At 34.7% G+C, this 25,263-nt stretch overlaps 1 protein-coding gene across 4 annotated transcripts in view; it reads right to left on the bottom strand.

Annotated features, from left to right (window-relative positions):
* The window catches only part of LOC120422115 (cytotoxic granule associated RNA binding protein TIA1-like), a 610,909-nt gene that overhangs the window by 297,583 nt on the left and 288,063 nt on the right, over positions 1–25,263 (bottom strand). The window lies entirely within an intron of this gene.

The following is a 25,263-nucleotide window of genomic DNA, read 5'->3' as shown; positions in this document are numbered from 1 at the left end:
GATTTAACGCTTAATTGAACTTGTGATTTTAAACTCTTACAGCGATGCGGAGTGAACATTAATTATTTATATATTTGTATTATTGGAATGTAAGAGTTAGAAGTTGAATTAAAACGACCGATTGAAAAAACATACTTAGTTAATATTAAAACTTTTTTTGTAATGGGATTAATCAGCATATTTAAAATTATTTTAAAAAAAAAACATAATAATGGAAAGTCCTCATCAAGTTTCCAGCTTTGGCACCCGTGGTAATCGACTAGTGTAATATGCAGCAGTTATGAAAATTTATGATTATTTAAAAATCGATTCAGTCTTAGACAGCCGGCTGTGGAAAGTCTGAATCAAAGTTGCAACTTGTTCGAAAATTAATTTTTGTTTGGTCTCATTTCAATTTTTTAAATTTGCGCTATTTCGAGCTCACCGGAATGACTTATACCACAAGCAATAAACCTCCGTTTTATAAATGCTAGAAAAAAAAAATTATTATGGGATACAAAATTGCGCTGTCCCTGTACCCCGCGCACTGTCATCTGTGAGTGCCGTGAGTGCCGTTGCGCATTCTGTGGATGGTAGAATGAGTGACACACGTCGACCAAGGCGGTCGAACTGTCAATCTCTCGCGTGGTAAACTCACAGCAGCTCAACATGGCTCCCTAAACACGCTTCAATTGACAAAATTGACTTTAAGTGAATTTTCTGCCAGTAAATAAAATTGTAAATTATGTTATAAATGCTCTGAGCCTCTAGTGACAGTTTACGTTAAGTAAAGGGTTTACAAGTATGGTTTCGTCCTTTTGAAAAATTACTACTGAATTAATAACAATGAAAACGGTTTTTGATCTAATAGAATTCAAATTTCTAATAAATCAAGCCTGAATAAAATTTTTATTCATAACATAAACAATCAAACAATGATGATTGCAGGAAGACAAACCGTTGAAGACCGTTGAAGTAGTTTGTAAAAATCATTTTTTTCTCCAAAACCTCCAAAAACCTAAAATTTCACCCACTATCCAGCATTGAATTAAGCATTCCATCACGAACCCGGGGCCAGCCATTTCGCTGCCAATCTGCTCCATTAATTCTGACCATAATTAAAGCGACACATCTCGGCCTTCATCGTCCAGAACCTCAGGTCCAGGTCCTCCTTCTCTGGTGGCGTCCTGGTGGATCGCGTCCATCCAGAAAAAGAGGACTTTTTCTGTCTCCTCTCCTTCTGTTTGTTCCACTTCTCCGGACCAGCCCCAAAGACCAAGTAATGAAGAGATTTCGATCTACCCATCTTAATTACTAATTATTTTCGAGTGTACATACTTAATTATTTATAATAGAATATTAAATGTTCCGTGCCTCATCTCGAGAGCAGTGCTGTGCTGTATCTTTCGAGGTGAGCAGACGAGACAGCTTGTTTACACAAGGTTTTCCCCTCCCCCTGATGTACAGTGAAACTGCGGTTGTTTGACAAAATCGTTTAATTTGACTCGTTTAGAGGGAGATATTTCAAAATGTCAACCTACCAGGGTTTCACCGTAGCTTCCCAGAGAGTTGCCTCCGCTTAGTCGCTTCATTCGATATTCCTCTTCCGGTTTTCCGGCGTGTTCATCCCCCCCGGCAGAGTCGACTTCTTGGAATTTGACTTTCGTGCACCCACCGACCGGTGGGAGAAGAAAATTCCAAAAGTTGAAACAACAACAAAAAGACAAAAAATAAAGAAAGCAACACAATTGCCCGTTATTTGCATGAAGCTGCATAAATTTTAAATGCGAATCAACTGCATATTTTATGAGGTTCCTCGCTGCTCGTTTCCTCGTTTTAAAAATGGGAACTCCATTCCACAGGAGGAGGAGAAGCAAAAAAAAAAGGTTAAGGGTGCACCAAACAAGACTAACTGCGGGGGAAAGAGCGCAACAGTTTAACCTCGCGATTTATTGATTGGCAATTGGGCTCCGCTCGCTCGCTCAATCAAAGTAGTCGGGGGAAAGGCCGGGCAATTATTGTAATGGGGTTTTTACCCGGGGAGAAAGTGTGGGAACAGAGAGTGAGATGTAATCTTTGTAATTGATTCGAAGATGGATTCGAGGGCTTACCTCGGTTGGCACCCGCCAGCGGGGTGAAATGAGGGTGTAAAACAATGGGATTTTGGTTTTGTTTTGAGATTTTTAAGGAGAGGGGGGAGAGAGTTGAGAAGGGCCCCCAGGCCCCGTCACTCACTCTGACAGAAGGGAAGTGAAATTGGGGTGAAAGTGAGGGAGGAATGAAGTACTTTTAGGATGGCAAGTCAGCCGATTTGAGCAATTAGGTCGCGGAAGAAGGTGACCATGACCAATGGATTAAAAAAGGTATGGTTTCTTTTTGGGATTTTGGGATTAAGGAAATGCGATCAAAAGTTAATTGGATCTAAGATGAATCCAGAATAAGCTATTATGTCTTAAGATTTTCAACTACAAAATTCACGAAGATTCCATACTAATGCTTTGAATGATTTTATCAGTTTTTTTTATAAAAGTTTTTCAATACCAGTGAGATCTGGTATTTGTTGGACCTGTTACGGAAATTTCTAACCAAATCTTAAATTATTTATAACAGGGCAGCCAATACTTGACACGAACAAATTCTTTTTACCTTAAAATGTTTTAAAAACGTATTTCCGCCCGTTTAATTTCAACCAATTTTGATAAATTCAAAACCCATGTTTGCCTCAACTAAATCATTTCCTTAATAATTTATACAGATGATTTTTTTCATTCAAAGATCAAATTATTGTCACAGCTGTACTGGCAGATGTCCCGATTGTTAGTGACAATGCTTGTACAAAATTGATTCCACATGGTTCTTTTATAAAAAAGTTAAAAATATTTAAAAAAGCATGGGAAAACACCAAGCACCGATCGGCCACGTTTGATTTTGGAAAACGTTTGAATTTGTATTCAGAATGCATAAATAAAAAAAAATCAACATATTGCTTATAGGACCGATTCTTAGCGAAGCTACACCAAAATGTCACATTTTTCAATTTTCAATATGATTTTTAATATGAAAAAAATCATTTTTATTATGATGCAATAATTGCAATGTGCTTTAAATGCGTTTTCTTACCTTAAAAGCCAAGAACATTGACCAAAAGTGGTCTGCAAGCCATTGTACGAAAGAGGAGATTTTTCATAAATCTGCTCCTTTCGTTGTCCCGTCACGAAAAGAAAAGGCTGGCAAAAACTCAAATTTCATCCAATTCTTTCAGTTCAAGGAGCAAAAGATTCGTTTTTTAATTTGTGTAGAAGAGCAAAAGTTTTTAAAAATCAAACTGGCAAAACTGTAGCGATTTTTGTAGTGTGCCTTTTAAAAGTCCAGTTTTACGATGTTGTCCCGTCACGCTACATTTTCATTTCAGGGGAAGCACAGGTACTATATGGTTTATTCTGCATGATATTTCTTTGTAGGAAAATCAATTATCTTTCCAAATATGTAATAACATTGGGGGGTTTCTTCTTTTATTTTGCCACTACATCCAAAACGCTGAAAAAAACTTGGAATTTTTTTGAAAAGGAGCCGAAGAATCGGTCATAGTATGGTGGCCATTCAACTCCCATTTTAGAATTGCCGAATTTTCCAGACCATTCAATAAAAGGAATTTCATAACTTAAGAATTATTTTAAATTGAAACTATTTATGGAAAAGTCAATATCAATCATCGAACAAAAAAAAAACAAAATAATTCAGTAATATAAAAACTAATGACAACTGTACTAAAAAGACATAACAATATACATCGAAAAAAATACAAACAAAAAATATTTTAAAATTAAAAAAAAATTAAATGTATTATAAAAAATTGACAAACATCAAATATTCGGATTTAACTGGAAATGAAGAAGGAACGGAAAAAGTTACAAATATCTACATTTAAATATCATTCCTGATTTTATTATTTTTATCAAAGAATGATTAAAACATGATTGCAGTTATTTTTCTTTCAAAACAGTTTTTGATATCATAACTTTGATGATACATTTTTAAATTCAGTGTTGGTTTATTGAATTGTCAGTATACAAATGTTCATTTTTTTTCAAATAAATATTCTATTAAGGGTGCACAGCAACCAAGGAAGTTGTTGTCTTTTTATTCCGAAATTTACTAACTTACGGACCCAAACCCAAAATAAGTGAATTTTGTTGTGAATCGCTCAGTAGACAGTATTTAGAAAATGATTTAAAAAAATTAAAACAAATGATTTACTACTCAGAGTGCGAAATGTTTCAAGAAAAAAACTCTTTAATGCTTTCATGCATTTTTTAATAATTTTCGCAACTTATTTTTTTCCAACTAGAACGTCAAACTTTAGGTTTTATTTTAAACTTAATGATTTCCAATAAATGAAAACAAGAATCAAAACTTTTGAAAAACAAAATTTGCTTTAACTACAGTCCAGACTTCGGATAATCGAATCATGATTTTTTTTCGTTGTATTCTTAAATGATTTAGAATGTAAAATCCAAGATGGCGGCCAAAATAGGCGAGATAAAATATTGAAAAATTGTAATGTTTAAATTAAAAGGCAGCAAGTTTTCATATTTGACTAAAATGGGGTAGCAAAACTCGAATTTAACTCGAGGTTTAAAAAAAGAAAATAAAAAAATGGGAAAAAAAACATTTTTTTTATTATTCGAAGTCCCATAGAAACCTCCGAATAATCGAGTCTGGACTGTATATGAATTTAGTTATAACTTTGAAAATATTTGCCACTTAAAATGCCATATTCAAATTAAAATTGATTTTTCAAATATAAAAGCAATGTGAAAAATGTGAAAAAATGAAACAAAATGATAGCTTTACGCTGGTCAGAATCGTTGAAATTAAGATATTTTAAAATTCTTATAAATTTGTTGTAGTTTGAAGTTAACTGCTTCGTTTTTTTTATAAAATTAGTCAAAAATATATTTAAATCTTTTACAAACCATTAATTTCTTTTGCCATTCAAAAAAAACCTGTTTTAGATTAATTTGGTGACAAGAATTGAAAAATTCTGGAGTTTTTTTTTTAACTTAATTTTATTTATTGCATCTGGAAAATATTTAAAAAATTTTCAAGAGTTTGAACACAGTTTTCAAACAACTTAAGATTCCTAATTTTTCAAGCCATTTGGAAAAAAAAACAAAAATATTTGACTTTTTCCCAACATTTTGCGGATTTTGGCAATTCCTGGCTTGCCCGATTGCCATTAACGAATCGAGATTTTAAATTTATTTTAATTTAATACATAATTCTCCAAATTGAAAAAAAAACTGTGTTCAGAACCATTTTTGGTAGATTGGGCTTCAAAATAAATGACTTCATATAAATCCTTTGAAAACCAATTATAATTTTGGGACTGCAATTTGAAGAAAAATATTATAAAAGATTTTAGAATTATTTACAATAAAAAATACCATAGTGAAATAATATAAAAAAATACAAACAAAAGAAAACATAATAAAAAAAGTTTAAGAATCCTTCATGCAAAATTATTACTACAGCAAATAAAAATCGATAAGTTGGTCTTCAGGAAGGATCAGCTTTAACAAGTTAAAGATGATTTCTAATTGTATCCAATTATTGTTAACAAATTTGACAACACAGAGTTCCCAGAAAAGGTCCGTAGCTCAAAACTGTTAAAGTTGAAAACAAATCCGAATGATTTCAATCAGAATGGATTCCGATTCTGACAAACTTTGACCGATTTGCGGGATTTTTTTTCTTAATTATTTTGCAGTCATTTTGAAGTGCAATTAATGCTTTAACAAATGGTCTAACAATTCATTCATTCTGCTAAATTCAAACATTATGGTTTTTTCAATTTTAATCTAACTTTGCCATAAATTTTCATTTCAGAAAAAAATAATAACGAACAACTCTTTTCATCCCTTAATGTGTTCAAATTGAAAAGCCTTCACCTAACTTTCGCAATGAATTCATCTAGCACTTCAACGACCTTTTCCGCCCGAAGGGAAAGTCCCTCCTCCACCCCAAACAACTCCCCAGTTGATATTCAAAGTTGAAGTCCTTTGTCGGTCATTTATTATTCATATACCATCGCCCAAAGTGGCCATTCCCGGGGTTCCGAGCAGAAAGACCCCGTCGAACCTATCATCATCGTTTCTGGTCGTCCGGAGGTTGATCTTTTTTTTCTGCCTGCTCGTGCTCATTTTTTGTCCAAAGTCAATTGAGCACGAAGCTAATTCATCCTAATTGAAAACTATTACACCCTAATAGACCCAATTTCGATGCCAAAACGTCAGCCACTGCAGGTTTTCCCTCCCCGTCCTTAAGGGGAATATGGGGGAGGGGGTCGGAAAATATCTTCATCTTGCAGCGCCACACGTTTCGCAAACAAATGATGAATGAATGAAGGAATTCTTTCCTCTTTTTTTCCACACACCGCGCCAATGATAGAGCGAGCATCCTTTTTTTTCTCCGAGGGTTTTTCGCAAAGGGTGAAAATAATAGACCTCACACGAGCCAGGCAGTAGGCCATGACTCTGCGACGACGAAAGATGAGCACCATATGAGAAGAGGCAGCAGCGCTCTGACACGTGTGCGGACGACGAAGAGCGTCTCGAGGAAAAGCGATCCAAGCAGGCTGGCTGGCTGCCCTCGAAACCCCCAGGACCCGGTGGAAAAAAATATGAAAAGGATACGGCTGCATATGAAATTTGATAATCCTTGGCTGGCTGGCAGTGAAAAGCGAGAGCCGAGGGTAAAGATGATGATATTTTCCTCCGGTTTCTTCTTTTTCTTCGTTTTTTTTTTCGTGTTGGTGGGGGCTCGCCCCTTGCTTACTTCCTTCCGTCCTTCCTTCCTTGATCCTTTTCCGAAAAGGGGGTGGTGGGAAAAGTTAGTGAGGAAAGGCGCGGGGGGAGAGGTCGATGGTTAGTGAGGTTGAGGACGTGACTTGATCTCGTCTTTTCCACACTTGCTTGCTCAGGATCACCTTCTATTTTCTTTTTCCTTCATTTTTGTGTGCCTTCTGATGCTGTCAGGCAGGACCTGGCCACGGTCGGTCGGTCGGTGGGGAATTGGCTTAAATGTGTTTGCTTGTGCGTGGCTGTGTGGAAGTGACATGGGTTTCGGGGGCAATGTGGCTGCTAGATTGCTAAATATTTTTACCATTTTTTTGATAATTTTGATCACTTTGATATTCTTCAACATTTTTAGGAATCAGGCAAAATTATCCAAAGTAAATGAAAACATAAATTTGAACATCTTCAAAATTCTAATAAGCCAATGATCGAATTTATTTTAAAAAACACACAGTTCAATCTTTAAACTATTCACTTTTTTATAACATAGGCACAAATCATTTCAGTCGGCCTGGGTTTGATCCCAGAAGGTCCCGGTGGCAAATTTTGAGACGAGATTTGTAGTAAATGTTGGCCCCGGTCCAACCTAGAGGTTAGGTCGTTAGCTCAATCCAGGTGTAGGAGTCGTCTCCCTGGGTCCTGTCTCGGTGGAGTCGCTGGTAGGCAGTTGGACTAACAATCCAAAGGTCGTCAGTTCGAATCCCGAGGTGGATGGAAGCTTAGGTGTAAAAAGAGGTTTGCAATTGCCTCAACAATCAAGCCTTCGGACACCTAGTTTTGAGTAGGAATCTCGCAATCGAGAACGCCAAGGCAATGCTGTAGAGCGAATAATTTGATTTTGATTTTGACAAATCATTTAAAACTGAATCCATAATGGAAACTTGGATGATGTTGGCCTGATTTAAAAACAGAAAATCTGAAAAGTAATCCAAATAAGTACGTAAGTATCTTCAAACTAATTTAGATTTGCCCTGGCTCGGTAAAACAAAAAATAAATGAAATTGAAAATAATTCCATTAAATTTAAGTAAAAGAGCCATATTTGTAATATCTTGAATCGTTTCTAAATTATATTCGTTGAGGAGGACTATATATTTTGAAATTTTGTATTATATATTTAACAGGGCTGCATTATTTTTATTAATGGTAATAGCATATTAATTTGGCTGTTATTTAATTTATATTGGTTATTTATTAAACAATTGAGCAGTTCTCTCAGATTTCGGTCATTCGTTTTTTCTTGTATTTTTTAATCCGACTGAAACTTTTTGGTGCCTTTGGTATGCCCAAAGAAACCATTTTATATCATTAGTTTGTCTATATAATTTTCCATAAAAATTTGGCAGCTGTTCATACAAAAATGATGTATGAAAATACAAAAATCTGTATCTTTTGAAAGAATTTATTGATCGAATTGGTGTCTTCGGCAAAGTTGTAGGTATGGATGTGGACTACACTGAAAAGAAATATACACAGTAAATTTTTTTTGATGATTTTTTATTTAACTTTAGGTCACTAAAACTTAATTTGCAAAAAAACACTATTTTTAATTTTTTTTATTTTTGGATATGTTTTAGAGGACATCAAATGCCAACTTTTCACAAATTTCCAGGTTGTGCAAAAAATCTTTGAGCGAGTTATGAATTTTTGAATCAATACTGATTTTAAATACTAGTGCGTCCATCCCGGGAATTCCCGGGACAAAAATCCCGGGATTTTTCCAAAACCGGGAATTCCCGAATCCCGGGATTTTTAATAATTCGTCCCGGGAATTCCCGCAATAGAAAAAAAACGATTTTTTTTTTATTCTGGAAATTCAGACTTGGTTGTGGAAACAGATAACAAGTTTATTACTTAGTAATCGATAAGAATTTTAAAGCATTAAAATTTTTATTCGGCATATATCAGCATTCATTTGGCTTATTAGGGAAAATTGTTAAAATTTTTAATATTTTCTATTTATTTCTATTTTATTCACGTATTTAACGTATATTTTTGATTTTGAATTTGAAAAAAACATATAACAATATTTTTCATCGAATTAAGGCAGCTGTTGATGCATTTTTTTCCATAATGTTTTGATTTACTTCATTAAAACAGGAACAGAACAATCAGTACACCGATTTCCAAATTTATTTCTTTAAAATGTCCTGTAACTATTCTGAGTTTAGTGTCGATTTTCCCCAGCTGGCAGAAGTAACTCAAAGATATCTTTTTAAATATATTTGAAATAAAACATGAAATTTAATCTAAAATTTGCATTAACCGGTATTATTTTATTTGTTTCTGCTTCTAGGTTTTTTTTTATTAAATTTTCAAAGATTTTTTTCTGGCTTTTCTAGTCATTTCATATATTTTCTTTTTACAAATCTATTTCTTTTATTTATTTTTGTATATCTACAAAAATAAATAAAAGAAATAGATTTACAAAAAGAAATTCAAATTCAATTTGAATCACAATGTACCGTCATCAGGGGTGACATTAGGTCTAGGGGTGAGATTGGGTCATACAAAATAGCTGAAGTTTGTATGACCCGATCTCACCCCCCAAACCCAATGTCACACCTAATGACGGTATTTGAAATTGTGGTTATTTTATAATCCATAATGTTATGTACATAAAAAAAAATAAAATTCATTTTAAACTATCTAATAATTGCTGTCCTTGTTTCGATTGAATTGTTAATTATCATCAATTATTATTATTGAGCTTATTCTATAATTTTAAGCTTGAGAACATAATGAATATAATGAAAACATAGATTTTATGACTGTTTCAAACATTTCCCGGGATCCCGGGAATTCCCGGGATTTAAAAAATATTTTTCCCGTTTCCCGGGAAATTCAAAACCCGGGAAAATTGGACGCCCTATTAAATACATTTTTAGGTGACCTTTTTGAAAATAATCGCAGTTTTTCATTTTTTTAAATTAGTGCACATGTTTGCCCACCTTTGAAAAAAAATATTTTTGAAGAGCTGAGAAAATTCTCTATATTTTGCATTTTTCAACTTTGTTGATAAGACCCTTAATTGCTGAGATATTGCCATGTAAAGGTTTAAAAACAGGAAAATTGATGTTTTCTAAGTCCCACCCAAACAACACACCATTTTCTAATGACGATATCTCAGCAACTAATGGTCCGATTTTCAATGTTAAAATATGAAACATTCGTGAAATTTTCCGATCTTTTCGAAAAAAATATTTTCAATTTTTTTAAACCAAGACTTACATTTCAAAAGGGCCAAACATTCAATATTACGCCCTTTTAAAATTTTCTCAAACTTCAAACAATATGAATTACAAATTGATGAAAGGCTTTTAGCAAGTTTCCTTAATCAAATTTATATCAACTAAAAAAATCAGAAAAACCATATTTTAAATTTGTTTATAAAGGTTTTTTTAAGGCCTGAGAAATCTCTTAAATGAAAAGTTCAAAAAATGTCATATTTTTTTCCAACTATCCAAAAAAAATTGGAATGTGGCATAAATGTTTAGGGACCATCCATAAACCACGTGGACACTTTTTTGGTAATCTCAACCCCCCCCCCCCCTCGTGGACAATTGTCCATACAAAAAAAATCTTTTTTGTATGGAGCGTGGACAATCGTCATACAGCCCCTCACCACCCGCCCCCCTAAATGTCCACGTGGTTTATGGATGGTCCCTTAAGAGACAGAATCATTTTAAGATTTTTGTTATTCGTTTTTCATGAAAATCTGAAAAAAAATAAATTAACCATGAAAAATTGTTTTACAAGAAAATAATAAAATCAAACCATTTATCGTGTGTATGTATCACGTAAATATATACTTATTAAAAGATCGTAGCTCCAAATTTGCATGAACGTGAATTCAATGAGAAACTTTGTGTAACTTTTTTTGTAGCTAAACTTTTCCAGTTTCCATTATATTGCCAAAAATAACAGTACTGAAAAGTTTTTTCCATGTGATTTTTTTTGTAGTTTACTTTTTGCAAAACATGATTTTTTCAACAATCTTTGTATTAAATGTACAACTCGTTATTAAAAATCTCTCTTTTCAACTTTTTGCATAGACTTTTTTGATTTCTGAGCCACGAATAATTAGGCTTATATTCGATTTTTTAATGAACAAAAATTTCAAATTAGTATAGCATTTTTAGATCTTTTTTATTCAAAGAATGTGAAAAAAGAATCAAGTGATTTTTGAAGATTAAGTGCAAATTTTAAAATTTTTGATTTATGCAGCATACAACATTTGATAACCTGAACTTGCAAGCTAGAGATAAAGGAAGAGTTTGTTTGGAATTTCCACCTTTTTCTCGAGCTTAGAAATGTGGAAATTTATATCGCAAATTCTTGACCCTCTCTTTGTGCCTCTCAGCGTTAAATTTCATCAAACTAAACTTTCTAAAGTTCCTACAATGTCGTTTTTGTACAGTCAAAATGCCAATTAAACTTAGAAAGCACAATAACAAACTTATTTAGATGCACATTATTTATTTTTATTTTTTGATAACGCAAACTTTACTTCATTTTTTTCTTGAGTGGGTGAGGAATGTACTGCCCATGTTCGCATAAATGTCCCATATGCAAAAACAGCAACCTGAGAAAAACGCATTTGAAGTTTGTCCCACACATAAGGCTATGTGTTAAGTTTTCACGAAACTGGATTTCCTCCTGATTTCTAGAACAAAGTACTGGATGTTATATGCTTTTCTGAAAGATCACAAGATTTTGAACAAAACTGCATCAATAACTCAAAAACGATGAAAATGCATATGGGACATTTATGCGATCAGGGGCAGTGTAGTACTCACATAAGTTTTTAAAGTTTAAGAAATAGTAACAAAAAATTACCAAAATTTTCAAAAAATTTGGGATCTATGAAATTTGAATTCATGCTATTTTTCTGTTTCTCTGCACGTTAGCAGTTGCATCCAGTCCATAAAACACAAAAAAAACTTCTCTAAGTACTACATTCCTCACCTCACACAAGAAAAAAAAAACGAACTCAAACTGACATCTCACCAACCAACCACAAACAAGAAGAAAGTTAGACTTCCTCACCAAGTTAGTCGTCATATCCACAGCCACCATATCCTCACTCTCTTCTGTCAAAATTAGATTTTTGTTAGCTCAAGGCAAACACCACGGTTAAGTCGTCGTCTTCGCTGTCTGTCCCGAGATCCGACTTTTCCGCCTCTCTGCGCTCATGCAGAAGAAAAAGTCGTGAGCAATCATCAGCGTCGTCGTGCCAACTCTTTCGCCTTGCACGAGTCATGGCCTGCTGCTGTGGTTTGGATCAATTATTGAATTACAGATATTTGGATTATGATGCACTGCCCGTGGCGTGGCAACAGCAGCAGGCTCCCCCCCGAAAAAGAAAAGCGAGTGCACAAGAAAGATAATAAATTATCACGTATGACCGAAAATGTGGTTATATAAACAAGCGGCACGCGTCGGGAGTATAAATAACGGTGGTGGCGCGCCCGATGCTAGGCTACACCGGGGAGCAGCAGCTGGAACATAATTAGTTTTCTTCGGTGGGCTTCCTAACTACAAGTCATCTGAGGGAAGGCTGGATGGGGGGAAAAAAGTTGTGTGGAAAGAAAGAAAAAGATGCCAGAGAGTGAGGAGACACATGGTGAATTTTTGGTGGTTTTTTTTTCCGAGCAGGTTCCAACAAAAGAAAACGGGGCCGGGCCGGGGGTTTATGAAAGGGAAAAATATGAGCAGGTCGAAAGTGTTTTGCAGGTTAATAAATTATTTTCTCGACTTTTTCTCTTCTTTGGGTGTTTTTTTTTCTTCTTTGGGGTGAATTAGTAAGTGTACGTGTGCGTAGTTTCGCTATGACGTGTGACTACACACACACAATTGGCACGGTCTTTCACGCATTCACTCATTGCATGAAAAGATGAATGGAAGAAGAAGACGACGGAGCCTCATTGAAGTGATTGCTTTTGGGAGTGAATGAAGCAGGAATCAGAATCAGAGAGAGAGGTGGTGAGAAGGAACCCAGGGGCCAGTTAATGAATATTTCAGGGCGTTGCGAGAATTGGATTAGTAGGCCGTGAAAATGGCGTGAAGCTGAAGCTGGCCGGCTGGGTGGTGTGCGCGGCTGCGGTTGCTGAGATGTGTTTTATGTTATTGCACCAGACGGTGCGCTGAAAGGAGCTTCACCACTGCTGGGGTAATCGGAGCGGTGTTTGTGTGTTTGTTTGTGTGTGAAGGAGAGTAAATTAATCTCAGTGTGCGGGGTGAAGATTGGCTGTGAACGTTTCTGGAAGTGTTTTGCTAAGTTGTTAAGGGAAAATGTACCGATTTTGGGCCTATTTATGACATATCGACGTCGCCGTGCTATCTTGTCGCACCCGCCATTTCGACGATCCGAGAAAAACGCTTTTTAATGTAAACAATAACAAACACGTTTTGTTTGGCTGATCATTAGGTGCATTGTCCCGAAGTTTGATTGAAGTTGGTTGCTGGAGTCCCGAGTTATAATTACAAATGTTTGCACTAGTTCAACTTGTACGTGCGTCAAACGCGTTCTGACCCCTTTGGCCAGTTGTCGCACTTACATCAATTTTCAGGGAGTGACAAGATAGCACGACAAGATTGAATCCTCTTTCATACGAAAAGTGACAAAAACGTATGGATTTTTTTCGGTTATTATTTAATATCTCAGTATTAAAATCGAATTTTGGGGATGTGAGAAGGTCAAAAAGGGCATTGACTTAATTTGGCCCAAAATGCACGTACGACAAGTTAGCACGATGGTGACGATATATTTGTTTTGCATTTTCTCAAATACAGTTTACGAATTTACAATTGTTTATGGTTTAACTTTTTTTCAGTTTGCTACTGCAGCCAAATAAGCAAAAAAATAGTTTACCGATGTATTTTCGACTTAAAGAACATAATTTTGACCCCTTCACACCAATCATCAGCTCTGTAACAGTGTTTCTCAACAGGGAGAGAATTTTTCTGGGAAGGAAAATGAAAAAATAGAATAAAAAATTTTGTTTTTTTTTTATGTTGCGTTCAAAACATCCAAAGAAAATAATATTCATTGGTTGAGCATTTTTGTTTCTAGCAATTATGATTTATTTGTAGAATCAAATTACTATATTTTAATGATTTTAGCTCCACTTTAAGAAAACACAATTATTCGCTCCACCGACTTTCCCCCCAGTTGGCTCAGCGTCTTAATAGCCCACTTCACCGCTCACCGCCAGAAGTGACCTTCATTTCCGCTCCTCGGGAAATCCATCCAAGTTGGCGAGGAAAATCGTCCCATTTTCTCAATATTCTCATTGACCTCTCCCAAGTGACAACCAGCAAAGACAAACAAAAAAATCATAATCATAAACCGGAGCCCGCTTTTCATCGCCTACTTTGAGAGCTTGTTGTTTTTTGTCTTAATTTTCATTACACAATCATAATTAAGCCGAGGGCAAATGTGCACCCACCACAATAAGAGATCGAGAGAAAATTTAATTCGCCCGGCTTCGGCAGTGTTGCCAGCTTTTCTTGGGTGGTGGGGTGGCGGCCCATTTTTAGACTCATTTTCAGTAATAACGATAATAATAGGGACAATAATAGCCCCCACTTGGCTTCGGGGGCCTTGGAACAGACAGTCGGAATGGTCGTCGTCGTTGTGGTGTCGTTACGTCGACACACCGACACCCATGTTCCTTCGTCTAATTGTCCTTTTGGTCTGGCGTGGAATAGAAATCCTCAAAACGCGCGCGCGCCCGCCATAATAGCCTTAATTAAATCAAATTTAATTAAATGTGATAATGAGTAATCAGGGCGAATAATAATTAAACGGTAAATTTATTTCCTTGTTTGTGGCGCGGGGCACCGTCTCGGGGTCGGAATTAAAAGCGAATATTTTAATTAGGAAAAGTGCAAAATTCAGGAGGGGGTCACCAAAGTAAACGCATTTGTCATTTGTGTCTTCATGTCGCCGGGAGTGCTTGGTGTTGACCCCAAATGGGTTTGTGAAATTTTGGAGGGAAAGTAAATTAAGGTAAGACTTTCATTTATTTTGGAGCTTGAAACGTCAAAAATTAGTGATAATTTTTGTGTCGTTTAGAAAATATTATTAAAATTAAAAACACATAGTTTTCAGTGCCCACAATGTCAAAAATACTTTTTTTGCAATTCCGTCGTGAAACTACTTACTTTTCCTGTCATTCTTGAACGACGAAATAGCCTACTTTTCTGTACCAAAAATAATATAACCGAATAGCATCACTTTTCAAAAAAAATGCTGAAAATTGAACTTTTCAGCACTTGTTTCGAAAAGTAACCCTTTTCAACATTTTTTTGATTTAATTGATTTATTGACAAATACATGAAAATTTGACATAAAATTTCACTCAGTGTGTGTTTTTTGGAATTGCAAAAAATGTTGTATGGAACTCGTTGCAAAACTTGATTTTTTCAGCACTCTTCGTATTTATCCAACTCGGTGAACCTCGTTGGATAAATTTACGACTCGTGCTGAAAAAATCCTCTTTTTGCAACTTGTTGCATAAACTACTATTAAAAAATGTGGCAAAGTGTACAAATAATTTTCAGGTGGAATGATTGACGCAGAAGAGGGCAAACTTTCATTTTTAACGCTCTTATCGGGTTCTTCATAGTCATGATTCTGGATAAACCCATTTCTTTAAACATTTGCTTATATTATTAGGCAAAAATGCATTTGATAATTTTTACGTTACGTAACAATCTGTCAAGAAATCCACTTTTTTTTCGAAAAAAAACTCTCCTCTCAATTCAAGCGACAGCTAATTTTCACCGTAGCGCAGACAACTCAATCAAGCGAAAATATATTATCATATTTCATCCGTAATAACAATCTGAAACTCGTTGGAGGCAAAATCACGCTTCTTTATCTAGCTGCAGAGTTCCCACTTCCGCTTCCCTCCAAACCTTCCCTCTCTCCCCCTTTGCCAGCCCATAAGATAAGCATAAAAATCCAAATAAATGCACTTAATGTTAGGCAAATAAATCATTCCTCGTTTTTCGCATTTCAAAAACTTGTGCTGCACCACTCGTCGTCGTCGGATTCAGAAAGTTTCTGTTCTTCTTGCCACCGAATCCAAAAGCTCGGCCGGGAAATTTTCTAGAAGAGAGCAGCACACTTTTTTCTTTTTTGGTTGCCTACAAACGCGACGATGACGACTTCTTCTTTTCTCTTTTTGCTTCGAATTTCTCTGTTTTTCTTCAAATATTCTCAACAACTTTGCCTCGTCGTCCTTTTTTTCAGTTCCAACAGCAGCACCAGGGCAAGAAACACTCATGAATTTCAAAATAGTTTTTCACAATTAGAGTTTATTTTAAATTATTTTATGGATTTCCATCTCGACGATGCTCAAAGTCGTTTCCGACGACGTCGTTTCTTTATTGATTTTCACAATCGTCCTTCTTTTGCCGTGGCGGCAGTGTCAGTGTACATTTCCCCATTCACGCTACAACAATTCCGACGGCAGCAGCAAATAAAAAAAAATCCAAAACTTTTCATAAACTTGTCGTGCCACACTAACAGAGCGAAAGAGTTTTGTTATTGAGCGAAAAAGAAGAAGAAAAAGCCGAAAAAATAACGAAACGAATCCAAGCAAACTATGCGCCAATTGGCATTCGTCGCGATCGTCGTCGTCAAAGTCGCGTGATAGATAGCAGGCCATGCCATCATCCGAAAATCCATCGCGAGTGAGCGAGCGAGCGAGCGCTTTGTGTTCGTTAGTGAGTGAGCCGCGAACGAATCGCGGGACGCGAAGAGAGTTGGGGAGTGAGGAGCAAAATAATTGTTATTAGTTTAATTTTCTGGCTGGCGAGCGGATCGTCGTCGTGTTGAGTCCCAATTGTGTGGAGCGTGTGAATGTATGAATGAAATAACGGAGCCTGGCGAGTGTTAGAACTGGTGGGGAGACAAAAAAAAGCAGACCAGAGGAGAACAGAACGGAGCTAGCCCAAAGTGCGATTGCAGAGCCAATTTGGGACCATAATAATCAAATGAAGGCTGCGTTGTTGGGGATTTTTTTTCTCTCTGACGCGGATTGGATTATTCTTTTTCTGTGTTGGTTTTATTTTTAAGCGTATGGAAATTTCTCGTTTGGCCTATGAAATCGTTCAATGAAATTTTGCAATTATTAATTTGGAGATCTTGTTTATTTTAACGGATTCAGTGGTCTGATTGATATTCCATCATTTTGATGTTCATGAAGAGAAAAATAACAAAAAATCGCTATCTTCGACCGTGGTCATTGGATTTTTTTTAATCTTAAGGTAATTTGAAAAGTTACGGCTTGGTTGATCTAAATCAGGCCTGCCCAATCTTTTCGGCTCAATTTTCACATTTTTTATCGTCAAAATTACAATTGTTATTTTTTTTTCATGGTTTCTTTGATGGAATCGGTTCTCAGATGACCAGAGAACATAACTTTGATAAAGGTTTGAAAAAATATGTTTGCAGGTTGTTTTTATGTAAGTTTTAAGTGAAAAATTGGTCCGGCCCGCGGGCCGGATTGATTTTTAACGTAAAATGTGGATAAAAACGACTTGTATAAATATTTTTTTCAAACTTATGGAAAAGTTATGTTCACTGGTCATCTGAGAACCGATTCCATCAAAAAACCATGAAAAAATGAACAATTGTAATTTTGACGATCAAATATGTGAAAATTGAGCCGAAAAGGTTGGGCAGGCCTGATCTAAATCAACACTTTCAATTCAGGCATAACCAAATACAAACATGAAGCTTTTGTTATTGGTTTTGTGAGGAAGGCAGCATTAGGGCGTCCAATTTTCCCGGGTTTTGAATTTCCCGGGAAACGGGAAAAATATTTTTCAAATCCCGGGAATTCCCGGGATCCCGGGAATTTTTTTTAACAGTCATAAAATCTATGTTTTCATTAAATTTGTTATGTTTTTAAAGGTAACAATATTGAGCTAACATTAGCTCAATACTGTTAATTGGTGATAATCTTCAATCTGAACAAGAATAGCAGTTTTGAGGTAGTTTTAAAAATATTATAAATGTTTGTTTATTGTTCTTTGTTATGCTTTGGATTTTTAATTAATCATAATTTTTAATCCAATGTGATTCAAATTATTTCATGTTAATAATCACAAAATTCTCATAAATATATTTCTTTAATTTTTATATGAAATGACTACAAAAACAAACAAATTTCATTGAAACTGTAAAAAAACAAGAAACGATAACAAATAAAATGAATCCATCCAATGTAAAATTTTAGAAAAGTTTAGAATTTCATGTATAATATAAAACATATTTTACAAACTATCCTTAAGTTATCGCCAACTGGGGGAAATCAGGACTGCAGTCTGAATAGGTGCAGGATTTTTTAGAGCAATAAATTTGAAAATTTGTGTACTAATTGTTATGTTAAATAAAAAAATATCAGAACATTATGCTGTCTTAATTTGTTACTATTGTCCTAAATTGCTCCAGATGCCGATGTTTGATGAAAAATAATAAAATATGATTATTTTTTCAAGTTTAAAATCATCATAAAACGTAAATATTTAAAAAATAAATAAAGTTAATGAAATTTTTTTTAAATAATTTTCCCTTATAAGCCAAATAAATGTTGATATATGCCGAATACAAATTTGCTAATGCTTTAAAAATGTTATCCATTACTAAGTATTCAACTGCTCATCTATTTCCACAACCAAATCTGAGTTTCCTGACCAAAAAAATGATTTTTTTTCAATTTCGGGAAAATATCAAAACCCCGGAGGGCTTTTGTTAATTTAATTTGTTTAACCGCGGTGGATTTTCTTGAAATAATTCGAACTGTCAAAAATCCACCAAAGCATCTACCACATTGATCGCACAAAAATCTGTGGTAGAAAAATATCCACCGGTAGATGCTTTGGTGGATTTTTGACAGTTCGAATTATTTCAAGAAAATCCACCGCGGTTAACCAAATCAAATTAACAAAAGCCCTCGGGATTCGGGAATTCCCGGTTTAGGGAAAATCCCGGAATTTTCGACCAAATCTGCGCCAGATATTTATCAGATTTTGAAATTGTTCATGGTTGATCTTATTGAATTTGAACAGATCTCAGTTTGAAGCAGCTTTCATTTTATTAATTCTTCGCATAATTTGGTGTTAACAATTTACTTGGGATTTGATTACATTCAAAAACGTAAATGATGTTGTAATGTAAAATACAAGATGATGGGTGAATTTTTTAATTAGGTCTTTTAGAGAGAACTTGGAGTACCACACACACAAACCAAATATAAAGTAAAAGTTTTCCGTTTCTAATGTCAGATTTAAATTTAACTTTGGCGAAGTTTTCTTTATTCAACTATGGATGTTTGAAACCTCTAAATCTGAAAATAAAAAAAAATGATCGCTTTTACTTTGACGGTTTTCAAAACTTTTTCGATTCATTGAAAAAAAGTATTATCATTTTTTTCTAAATTGAAATGCCTAATCTAACTGAATTGCTCTTTTTTATTTCGAATGGTAAACCAAGAATAATTCCGATACAAGATTATAAATAAAAAAAGTTTAAAAATTTATTTAAAAATTTATTAAACGAGCCATGGTTTTAAAATTTGAATGAAAAAAGGGTTTTAAAATGCATTATACACCCGTCCGGTTGTTTTGTAATCCCAAGTAACAAATGATATGCTTAGTATTCTTATAAGTTTTTATTAAAGTTTTAAAAAGTGCAATAAAGTATTACTAAAGCTTTGATTAAAACCTACTTGTTTTGTGGTCACAAAACTTAATAATACTTTCAAGATTTCTTCAAGATAATGTGAAGAATTTTATACTAGGTATTAATTTGGTTTTATTCCTTACACTTTAAACTATCTTGAAGAGGTTGTTTTATTGCTAAATGACTTTAACGAAGTCTGCCTTAAATCAGTCCCGTCTTAAAAGAGCATTTTTACAATCCTGTAAGATTTAAACTGTCAGTATCTCTGCAACTTCGTTCTGTGCAGAACGTGAAGCTGTTACCTAATTGTTATTCAGTTAGATTATTCATTGTTACGTTCAAGGTGTAATAAAAATTGCTTTTTGTTGTTTCTTATTGTGTTTTAGTTTTGATGAAAAGAATAATATATAATATTTTCCTGAAATAGTTATTACTGTTGTGTGCCTTGGAATTGGCTCCAAAAAAGTGCTTTTAAAGATTTAGTGAATTTTTATTTCACCTGTCTAAACACATCCGACTCTGCCTGTGGTTCTTACATTGTGGGAAATAATTCTATATTAAAAAATAATAATATGAATTTATTTCCTATAAAGTGTGCTTGGTTGATAGTTTTTGGGGAACACTTCTGGAGCGTCATTTGGAAAGGTCGCATAAGCATTTTGATAGCTGGAACTGTTTTGCAAATTCTGAAACAACAGGTAACTATTTACCAAAACCTGTAATGTTAAAAGGTAACCGGGAAGCAAGCTTTTGTTTTGTGAAAATGTTACCTTTTGTATCGAAACTTGTAGAATAGTTCCGGCAGTCAAAATGCTTATCCGCCATTTTCTCGTGTTGCTACATGTCTGCAGAATATTGAGATTTAACAAGGACTGGCATAAATACTTAAGGTATTCAAAAGGCTATCCATAAAACTTTATAATCGTAAATTAGTCTTCGATAAAACCCATCAGATCTAGTTTTGTGTATTGTTACGCCCAATAATTGACAGTTGCGCTCAAGGTGTCATTTGTGCTATTGTTGCAGTTTTTTGTTTTTTTTTTGTGAATAACTATTTCAATCAATAATATGGTCTTTTTGTTCTGTCTACTTGTGTAAGTGAAGGGAAAAGAAAAAAAAAACTGCGGTAAATGTTGTGACGATCACTTAACAACAGTGAAATTAAGGACAGTGTTTATAAAGCTACACGAATAATGTTGCGTCAGTAGGTTCTTCATTAAGTGATCTTATGTGTGTTCATGCTGTGTGTTTTTTGAATGAATAAATATCGTTAAAAAGCAAAAAAAAACCTTTCTGTTTTTTATTCAGTTATTTTGAAATTCAATTTCTCCACCAACGAAGGCGATCTACTTGCAGCTGAAAAAGTTGCATGTGCTACGGTCCCGCCATGTGCGATGTAATCTTGTAGAAAACCAAGATAAAACGTTTTGGTTCTGATTAAAGCCCTTATAAGTCTTTTATAAATCTGGTATGTTCTGGCAAGTTTTGGGGCAGAACTGCTCAAGAATGAATAGATTTAAAATATATTTAATCAAGAGCATTTATACTTATCAAATTTAGCCATATTGCTAAAAGAAGCAAGGGACAAAAAAACGCAGCCATATTGAATTTGGAAGCAACAACAAGCAAAAATTATTAGTTTTTGAAAAAATCTCAACTTTTTTTCAGGGAATTGAAAGTGCTCACACTAATTTTTCGAGCTATCTTTGAAAATTGGTCGATGATTTTTTTTGGCATAACTGTTGTGGCTTATTATAAGTATAAACTTCAACAAATATTTCTTAGTTACAATAAATAATAATACCAAATTATTATCATCTGCCATCAGTCATTGTATTTGCGTGTAAGAATAATTTATTAATTTGTATGTCATTCCCTCTGATATACAACCTTTTGGTTTTACTGCAAAACAAATAAATAAATACTTCATGCTCTGATATAGCATTCAAGAATAATTACAGACTTCAAGAAAACCTTTTTCCAAGCCAAGCAGTTTTAATCTTGTTTTGAAGAGCTCTATAATGTATTTATAAAGCACACATTAAAACTGGTATGTTTTAACATGCTCCTCAAAAATACTCTTGATAACCTCCTAAAATAATCCATTTTGGATTTAATGTTGATTTAACTGGTATTTAACTCAGCATGTAGGACCATAAAGCATTTCATTTGAATTTTCTTAAGAATTCTACAGAAACTCTTTGAGACTATTACAAAACTGAAATTGTTACTTGGGAATCATTAGTTTTAAAAATAAAAAAAAATATTGACGAAATTTTTTTTACGAGAAAAAAGGTATTTTTAATCCGGCCAAAACTTGCTAATCAAGGCAAAAAAATGCATTTTAGATTGTTTTCAGTTGATTCGACTTCTTTTTCATAAAAATTTTGAAGTTCTTTGAAAAACATATTTTTTGCCGCCTGATTTTTCGGACAAATTTTGAGGACATAAACTTTGAAAAATATTTGCAACAGCCATAAATAAACTAAATTTTTCAAAGCTTGACTCTCTAGCAATCAGACTCCAAAATTCTTTAAAAAAATAAACATTTCTTCCCTAAAACATATTTTTATTAGCAGAAAAGCTTATTTTACCGTAGATCTGCTACAATTAAATATTTATTTATTGAATTCAAAGTTCTGTTGAGGTACATTGACGAGGTTTTAAAACGAACTTTACGTCAGTGCTTTCAAACCAATTTTAAACAAAATGTGCTGATTTGATAAATAAAACGCTGGCGACTTTCTTCAAATTAAATTTTGGAAAAATCACTGTCGAATCCAAGCTTCTCACGTCAATAAAGTTGCTAGAATAACGGATCACATCAATAGCATCTTTGAACAAAAAATTTCAACATAAACATTAGCTAAAATATGTAATATTTTGACGGTGAAGCCTACTGAGCAGCGATTAAAAAAAAATCCTCAAAAAAAAGTTACATTTAGCACTCACCAAGAGTGAACCACAAAAAAGATCTTGCGTAAAAAACTGGAAAAAAATTAGACTGTTAAAATAAATTCCTGTTTTTTTCGGGACGGACTTTCTCTTTGAAGCATTCGAGGTTCAAACTCAGACGCCACCAACTGTGCTGAAATTGGGATGGCCATAATAACTTTCCAATACAAAATTAGCAACATTTCCGCTAAAATTACCAACAACAAGCCGTACCCAACAAACTTCGTTCTGCCTTTTTTGGTTTGTTGACGTTTTTAGCTTGTTTGCTTATTCAGCCTCCTGCGATCAAAATTTTATGTTACGCAACTTTCCCCATACAATCTGCAGATTTTCCGGAATCGGTTCCAGAGTGCCCAAAGTTGTCACTTTTTGGCGTGAGAACCTTCCCTGGACTTGTACGAACCCAACGTAACAAAGAGCACCTCGATCCGACGCTCCGTTTTGAACTGATTCGCATTCGAACAAAACCGTCGAAATTGTATATATATGTGGATAGATATGACTCAAATACAAAGAAGCGTATCAACAAAACAAATAAAACCCTGAGTTGCAAATTGATTTTCCCACGAGGCTTATCTCATTGAGCCAGCTCGATTATCCTTCCCTAAAGTGACGAATTTCCCACACGAACACACACACACACACCGCATCCCTTGGAGAACCTTTTCCTTTGTTTGCCAACACCTCCTCCCATTGTTGTTATCAGCTGCCGCTAATCACCTGCACAAACACACGCACGCACACACTCATTATGGAAGGAATCAATTTTCCCAGACTAGCGAGACAGTTGAACCATAAATTACACGGCTTTTAATCTGCGTGCTACCAGGCTGGGGTTGAGTTCGTAGAAGTGATCCAAGTAGGTTTGCGGCTGCCTTTTCTGGCGTTCCAACGGAGTGACTGGTTGCGGTCAGTAAGTGATCATAGCATGCTTGTACTCGTACTTGTTGACTTCAGGGTCACATTCAAACTTGATTGAAAAACTCAAAATTCACGACTAGAACAAAGTTTCAAAAATGTATCCCACTTGACCCTCTTCAACCGACGGGGGGGGACCTATCTATCTGCGAGGACCCTCCTCGGTGACCAGCGGATTGTCCCCCCGGTTGGCGGACACACGACAACGAGGTTCCTCGCAGCGCCACCATCACCACCAGTCCACCAACAGCAGTCATTAAAAGTGATATATTGCCGCTTTGCATGAGTGGTGGAGTTTTGTTTTAGCCCCAAAGTCCCTTCAAACTGTGCGGTGTGTGTGTGGATCCGGGTCTCCTGGAAGGAGATTTTTTCCGGACAAATCGTCGTCGTTGGTGAGTGTGCGTTTTTTTTCTACCCTGCAAAGGATAATTTTGCGCTGCGCGAATAATTTACAGCGCGATGAGTTATGGGCTGACCTGGTTGGCCAAAGTCGATTCCCGTAGCGAGTAGCCAGGGCAGGCAGAGAGTTTTGGGAAGCCGGAGGTCAACGATGATGTTGCCTCGATTTAGGGGGCAGAAGAGGAGGTTGGGGAATGTTTTGTTTGTTTTATTTCTGGCAGCGAGAGGAAGTAACGGCTTTTTTCCTCGCTCGAAACACACAACAGTTCATTTTAATGACTGGATTGTGTTTTGCTTTGAAATTGGCAGGGCGCGGGAAGATTTATTGTACGCGAGTCGTCTCTTCTGCTTTTTTTTTTTTGTGTCGTTTCTCCAAAATTGGAACGAACACGCAAAAACACAACCAATTTTGTTCTGAAGGTAGGTAAAACTTGGGCTATAATTTGGAGCGGAATGTTGGTCGAAACGTAAAGCAACGCAGGACATCACTATTAATTGGATAACCAAATAACTTTGGAAAATGTTAAGTCGTTAGAGAAATTTCATGGGAAGAAACAGCAAAGTTTTACTAAGAAAGTTGAAACCAGACTAAACAAATATTTTATTATATTTCAGTATAAATACAAAATATGCAAAATAAAATTTTATTTGCTTTTTAATCCAAAATCATGTAAAAAATATGTACGCAGTTCAACAGCTAAATTTTAAACATATTTTGTTTTGCACTCGTAATAATTAAAATTCAAATCAGCTTCAATGGCAAAAAAAAACTCTTAAAATTGTAAAATGATGCTACTGCGCAAATTATAACTGATGCATCATCCATTTCAACTCTAGCTTGGTAGAATAATGTTTTTCACAGATACAAATAGCTAATTTACGGGTCTCGTGATACAGACCAAAATATTTTTTTAAATTTGAGAATTTTGGTGATGAACATCTGAAAGCGAAAAAATATTAGCACTAAATTGTGTTTTTCATGTTGAGATTGAAGCTTATATTAATGTTTAACAGGTGGAACCTAAAAAAAACGTCATTTCCTACTCAAATGATGGTTGCAAATCAACAAAAACTGTTCATAATTAAGTCAATATCCACCATGGGTTTTGAATTTACTATAAATGCTCAACAATATATTCTATTTGAATCTGTTGGCAAAAATACAAAAAAATGTCATATTAATTTTAAAATGATACTCCATAAATTAAAATAGAAAAAAAAACTGTCAATAAATATCACGGTTTATATAAATTACAAAGTTGTTAGATTTTGGCCAGGGGAAAATATGAAACTGGCTCAAAACATGATTTCTGTTTTAATTATGTTTCAAACGATTTTAAGTTATAAAATGAATCTTATCAATGATTCGTTAACGTTTTTTACAATAATTTATTGTTTCCTAAAAACAAAAAGTTCCAAATGTTTTAACTATTAAAGCCAAAAAAAATCTGTAGGC

The sequence above is a fragment of the Culex pipiens genome, chromosome 1, assembly GCF_016801865.2.
Source record: "Culex pipiens pallens isolate TS chromosome 1, TS_CPP_V2, whole genome shotgun sequence".
Classification (NCBI taxonomy): domain Eukaryota; kingdom Metazoa; phylum Arthropoda; class Insecta; order Diptera; family Culicidae; genus Culex; species Culex pipiens.
Note: the sequence above shows the minus strand (reverse complement) of the source record. Positions and strands in the feature narration are given on the sequence as shown.